This window comes from Rhinolophus ferrumequinum, chromosome 13 (genome assembly GCF_004115265.2).
Source record: "Rhinolophus ferrumequinum isolate MPI-CBG mRhiFer1 chromosome 13, mRhiFer1_v1.p, whole genome shotgun sequence".
NCBI lineage: Eukaryota > Metazoa > Chordata > Mammalia > Chiroptera > Rhinolophidae > Rhinolophus > Rhinolophus ferrumequinum.
The window spans coordinates 3,867,358-3,874,644 of NC_046296.1; positions in this window are offsets into that span (position 1 = coordinate 3,867,358).

Sequence of the window (7,287 nt, forward strand, 5' to 3'; positions counted from 1 at the left end):
GTGGAAAGGTGCTGGCTCAGGTAGTAAATGGCCATCAACTGTGATTGGATGGCTATCAGCTCTAGCTAGTTGGACATCAGCTGTGACCAGTGAGCCATTGGCCACTAATGTAACTGCTGTGGCTAAGCTAGCAGAAAATGGGGGCTAGCAAGAAGATGGTGGCTGAGTTAGCAAGCTCAGTTTGCAGTTAGCACGGCGGATTTCAGCTAGCAGGTGAGGTTGGTTGGCAGAGAGAAGTGGACGGCAGATTGCGGATAGTGTGGCTCCTGCTTCCTGTGTCTCCAATCCAGCCGCCAGCGATACTATAGTGGTATTACTCCCCTGTCTATGGCTCCATGGGTGTTCCTTTTTGGTCTTGCCATATCCTGAGTTCTTATGTGGGGAGCGGTACCAGAGAGCCCAGATGGGACCCCGCCTGACACCCCATCTCTTAAAATTGCTGTGCAGAGGAGACCTAATTGGTGATTTCTTTTTCTCTCAATTTTCTTAGAATAGGCAGTGACCTTTAAGGTCATGCTGGAGGGGATTACCTTCTAAAAGTAGCTATTGAGTTCTTTAAACATTGCATTAGCTGATTGGTGACGTAGGAACCTTGGCAGGCCAGTGGGGAAGAGAAGCCGGAGCATGAAACCATTTATGATTGGGTGGTAAATCCAGTGGCAGAAGGTGTGAGGGCTGCAGGGATGTTGAAAGCGTGAGGGCAGCAGTGAAGAGGAGTAGATGTGGAGAACTGGAGAGTGGAGTCAGGGCAGGGCCAGGAAAGGTGACTGTAGGTGACTATGGAGACTGGAGAGATGCGCGTGTGTTAATTTTAATGAAAATAGCTGCAGCCTGTCTTTCTCCTTCTCTCCTACCCTTAGCTCTTCCTCAGATCATGCAAAGAGATCCCTTTTATTTCCAGACATCATTCTCTCCTCGCTGTTCATGCTAGAAGCCTTGTATTGCTACCATGGCAGCCCTAACTAGATGGGATATCTAAATCTTCAGATTATTTCTTTCTGGCTTCCACCTCACCACTCCATCAAAATTGCCCTAGCCAATGACTACTAGATAGTCCAAGCCAATGGAAACTGACAGTGTTCACCCCACATGACTTTTTAACAGCCTGTGGTATAGGCCGGCCATGTCTCCTTCACAAAGCATTTCCTCTCTTGATTCTGGAATATTGCATTCCCAGCACTTCTACCATTCTATCCTTCCTTCTTCATTGCCAGCAACTCCTCCACTGCACAATGTTTACGTGTTGGGGTTCCTCACGGCTTGGTCCTAGTCATTTTCTCTTCTCCCCCCTCTGTTGCTCTCTAAGGGAACTTGCTGCCCTGCCCAGAAATACCAAGTTATTTAGAGAGCACTGGTAGGCGGAGCCTGTCCCCACTGAGAGAAACCTAGCATCCAGGCCTGGTGGAAGCCTTCCTACCTGCCAGGCAGCAGCAGCAGGTACCAGCAGTAGCCCAAGAGCACCAGGTAAGCCAGGTAGACCAAAAGCTCTGAAAATTAAACTGTTATTGAAAGCAGAGCTCACAAAAGTAAAGCAAGATACATATGTTAAACCTAAACAGGGTATCCAACTGCTAATATGAAATATTTAAATAGGACCTAGAATTTCCAAATACAATAGATAACATTTCCAAGATAAACAAAAATCACCTGTCAGAAAAAAGAGCCAAAACAAACAAACAAACAAACAAATCACAACTTGGATGAAGAAAGACAAGGAACTGACACCAACACTGAGATGAATGAAGTGTTGAAATTATCTGGTAAGGATTGCCAAGAAGCCATTATAAAAAAATGCTTCAATAATCAATTATAAAATCTCTTGAAATGAATGAAAAGTCTGAGTAAGGGGGTAGAAGTTAGAAAAAAAGAACCAAATGAAAATTATAGAACTGAAAATTCAATAACAGAAATAAGAAAAACATCACTGCATGGGCTCAATAGCAGAACAGAAGATGACAGAGATACAATCAGTGAACTTGTGGGCAGACAATAGAATTCACCCAATCTGAAAAAACAGAGAAAATAGACTGAAAAAAAAAAATGACCAGAGATTCAGAGAACTGGGCAATGATAAGAAAACACCCAACATCTACATCATTGGAGTCCCAAAAAGAGAGGGCATGGCTGAAAGAATACTTGAAGAAACAATGGTTGAAAATGTATTGAATCTGGCGAAAGACACAAATCAAAAAGCTGCATGAAACCCAAACAGTATAAACCCAAAGCAATCCACATCAAAAACATCATAATTTAACTTCTAAAACTAAAATCAGAGAAAAATCTCGAACAGCAATCTGAATGACTGTGGATTTCTCATATGAAATCATGGGAGCCAGAAGGAAGTGGTACAACATTTTTCAAGTGTCGAGACAGAAGGATTGCTAATTGCAAATTCTGTATCTGGAAAAATTATCTTTCAGGAATGAAGAGGAAATGAAAAGCATTCCCAAACAAAGGAAAACTAAAAGAATATTGCTAATAGACCTACACTGAAAGATTGACTAAAAAAATTTCTTCAAACAGAAAAGAAATGATTTTTTAAAAAGGAATCTTAGAGTACTAGGAAGGAAAAAGGAACAAGGAAGAGAACAGAAATATGAATAAACACTATAGGCTATCCTTTTCTTCATGAGCTTTAGAAATCATATTTGGCTATTGAAACAAAAATTATAGCACCATCTGACACTCAAGACAATACTTAAAAGTAGAGAAGATAAAGGGACCTAAATGGAGCTGAGGTTTCCATACCTTAGTTGAAGGTAAAATACTGACACCAGTAGACTTTATAAATCACATAAAAATATTGTGATACCCAGAGTAATTACTACAAAAACTATACAAAGAAATATACTAAAAAACACTATAAATAGTCACTATGGAATCTTAAAATTGTTAAGTAACTTGCAAGAAGTCAAATGTGAAACAGAAGAATGAGAAGCATAAGATACAAATAGAAACTAAATAATAAAATGGCAGACTTAAGCATTAACCTATAAATAATTATCTTAAATATAAATGGCCTAAATACTCCAATTGGCAAACTGGATTTTAAAAAATGACCCAACTCTATGCTGTTTAAAAAAACTCATCTCAAATTCAAAGACATGGGTAGGTTGAAGGTAAAAGATTAGAAAAAGAAACCATGCAAACATTATTATTTTTTTAAAAGTAGGACTGGCTATATTAATATCTGATAAAGTAGACTTCAGAGCAAAAAAAAAAACATTACTAGAGACGAAGATGCACATTACATACTGGTAAATAGATCAATTCATCAAGATGACATCACAATCCTAAATGTGAATGCACCAGATAGCAAAGCCTCAAAATACATGAAGCAAAAACTGAGAGAGATGATAGGAAAAATAGAAAAATCCACAATTATAGCTTGAAGGCCTTAACACTCCCCTGTCAGCAAATGATAGAACTACCGGACGGATTATTAGCAATGATACAGAAAATCTGAACAATTACACAGTAAGATCTAATTGGCATATACAGTGCATTCCTCCAAACAGCAGCAGGATAAACATTTTTTCCAATGTCCATGGAACATTCACCAAGATACATCACATTATGAGCCATAAAACAAACCTCAACACATTTTAAAAAATTAAGATCGGGCCGGCCCGGTGGCTCAGGTGGTTAGAGCTCCGTGCTCCTAATGCCGAAGGCTGCCGGTTCGATTCCCACATGGGCCAGTGGGCTCTCAACCACAAGGTTGCTGGTTCCTCGAGTCCCACAAGGGATGGTGGGCAGTGCTCCCTGCAGCTAAGATTGAACAGGGCATCTAGAGCTGAACTGCCGCTGAGCTCCCGGATGGCTCAGTTGGTTGGAGCGTATCCTCTTAACCACAAGGTTGCCGGTTCGACTCCCACAAGGGATGGTGGGCTGCCGTTGCTAACGGCAACTGGACCTGGAGCTGAGCTGCACCCTCCACAACTAAGACTGAAAGGACAGCAACTTGAAGCTGAACGGCACCCTCCACAACTAAGATTGGGAAAAAAAAAATTAAGATCATAGTTTGATCTCTGGCCCTTATTGAATCAAATAAGAAACCAACAACAGAAAAATAATTAAACAGGTAGAAATTGAACAGCACACTTATTAAACAGTCTATGGGTCAAAGAGGAAGTCTAAAGGTAAATAAAACGATGGAAGAAATAAAAAGGATCTAAACACATGGGAAGACATACTGTGTTTATGAATCGGAACACTCATCAGAGTGAAGATGTCAATTCTCCCTAAATTGATCTATAGGTTTAACATAATTGCTAAAAAAAATCCAAGCAAGGTTTTCAGTAGACAGAGAAAATATTGTTCTAAAACATATTGTAAAGTAGAGGCCTTAAAATAGCTAAAACATGACAGAGAAGAATAGTGTGAGAAGAATTGTTCTACCCATTATTAAGGCCTGTATACAATGATGGTAATCGAATAGCATGGTAGTGACGGAGGGCTAGACGCATATTATCAATGAAACAGTAATGAACTCAGAAATAGACCTACTTATAAATCAGCCCAATTAATTTTTGACAAGATGCAAACGCAATCAACAGTGGAAGGATAGCCTTTTCAATAAATGGCATTGCAGCAACTGGATGTGTGTAGGCCAATTTAGGTCATTTATGATCTAAATGACCTAAACCTCACACTTTATACAAAATTAACTCAAAATAGATCATGGAATTAAAAGTAAAATGCAAAATATACACTTTTAGGAGAAAACTGTAGGGAAAAAAATCTTCATGAACTAGAACTATGCCAAGAGTTCTTAGACTTGACACCAAAGCATGATGCATAAAAGAAAAAATGGACAAATTGGACCACCTCATCAAAATTAAAAACAATTGTTCTCTGAGAGCTCATGTTAAAAGGATGAAAAAGCAAGCTACAGACTAGGAGAAAATATTTACAAACCACATATTCAACAAAGGACCGTATCTATATAAAGAAAGCACAAAACTGAACGGCAAGTGTCAAAAAAATTGACTGAGAAAATGGCAAAAGACATATCTAGACATTCACCAAAGATGTACAAATGGTACATAAGCACATGAAAAGATGTTCCACGTCATTAGCCATCAGGAAAATGCTAATTCAAACCACAATGGGATACCACTACATGTATATCACAATGACTAAAATAAAAACAGTGACAATACCAAAAGCAGACAAAGATGAAGAAAAAGATTGCTGGTGATAATGTCAGACAGTACATCCTGTCTGGAAAGCAGTTTGACCATTTCCTCTGAAACTAAACATGCAACTACCATATGACTCAGCAATTATACTTTCATCTTTTGTCCTGGAGAAATGAAAACTTACGTTTACACAAAAACCTGTATATGAATGTTCATAGCAGCTTTATTTGTTACAGCCCCAAACTCACACTCTCCCAGATAACCTTCCATAGGTTAAACTGTGGTACATACATACCATGGACTATTACTCAACAATATATAGGGACAAATTATTAGTACACTCAATGACTTCAATGAATCTCCAATGATTTTTATTGAGTGAAAAAGAAACCAAGCCCGAAAGGTTACATACTGGATGCTTTCGGTTACATAACACTTTTGAAATGACAAAAATGTTAGAAAGGAGGACAGCTTCGTGGCTGCCAGGGATTGGGGTGGGGGAGAGGGGTGTGATTATAAAGGCCAACTTGAGGGGACTTTATGATGTTGAAACCAATCAACGCCTTGACTATGTGGTGGAAACATGAACCTACTCAAGTGATAAAACAGTATAGGGTCCAGTGTGCACATATGTGCACACACACACACACACACACGCACAAACACACCTTGAGAAATCCTATTAAGCCAGTGGACTATATCACTGCTAGTATCCTCGTTGTGATATACTACAGTCTTGCAAAATGTGGCTACTGGGGAAACTGGGCAGAGTTTACAGAGGATTTGTTTCCTGGCTCAGGGTTATCAAAGGACTCAAATTTCCTCAAGGTCAAGGATGGCTGCTTCGGCTTTTTACCTCTCCCAAAATACTTAGCACAGAGCCCTTCATTTAGTAGACTCTCAGTGAAGCCTGAGAATGCCCTTACGGTTGATGTTATCATCTGATGAAACAGGCATGGAAAGTTATCAGGATCTTTATCCACAGATATTTGGAAAAGTGCGTTATTTGGTATTCACCATTTCCAAGGACAATCTTACCTGTGAAGACCGCTGGCGTATGCTGTCAGTCCATGCTCTGCGTTTGTCACACACGCACATCACAAGCACACCTGCAAAGACAGCGCATGATGACGACAGGGCAACAGGAGTCCCGAGCGATGGTTCTCATAGCAACCATCCAAGAGCCACTTCACGTGTGTACTTGACAACGCACGGAACGTGACTCATGAGGTCCAGCTTCTGCCAGGAATATGTTTCTTTCTTGTGTTCGTCTTTAGCACATTATCAAGCCCATTGTGTTTACAATTTAAGAAATAATCAATGTTGTCTAGTCTCAAAGGGCCTTATATTGGGCCTTCTTATAATCAGCCCTAGATGAGAGATGGTTACACTGGATTCAATTAAACAAGTGCTGAGCATTTTGTGTCCATGGGGCACTAACCTAGGATCTCTTGGGGCAGCAGAGATGAGTAAACAGTGGTTCCTGCTCTCGGGCGGCTGAGGTCACACGAAGGGTCTCTGTGCCAGTGCTTAGGAAGGGACTGGCTCTAGTGTTAGGGTTAGTGATATGATGTGTTGGGACTTCTGGAGACATGATTTCCTGGTCAGGGGTGGGAAGAGGCCCAGATTTACTGAGAGCTGTGGGCTCTCAAGGTTAAGAGCCTGCTCGCCAAATCAGCCTGTCCAACCTGACCTGGCTTCACCTCCTACCAGCAGGTAATCTTGGGCCAGGGCCCCGTCTTCACTACAAAGCACTCAGGATTGCTAAGGGAGGTAGAAGGGAATGCCAGTGGCCTGTGGCCTGTGTAGCACGGAGCCTGGCATATAGTAAGTGCTTCATAAGTACTGGCTGTTGTGATTTAGCCGGTAGGAAGAAAACCTAAGCCCTCTTCTTGAGCTGCTCTCAGTCCAGTGGGGGTGACAGATGTGCATGCGGATAGATTACAGGGCAGTGGGATCCGTGTTACTACAGACCAGAAGAGATGAGTGTGAACTGCTCAGGAGACCCTAGGGAGCCACTAACAGAGGCCTTGTGGTGATCGAAGTGCCTTTCACAGCCACCTAGGGCAGGCTTTACTGACATCGCCACCAGCTTTTGTACTGGCCAGTCACTGGGGACAAGCACAGTGTGAGCTGAGCCCAC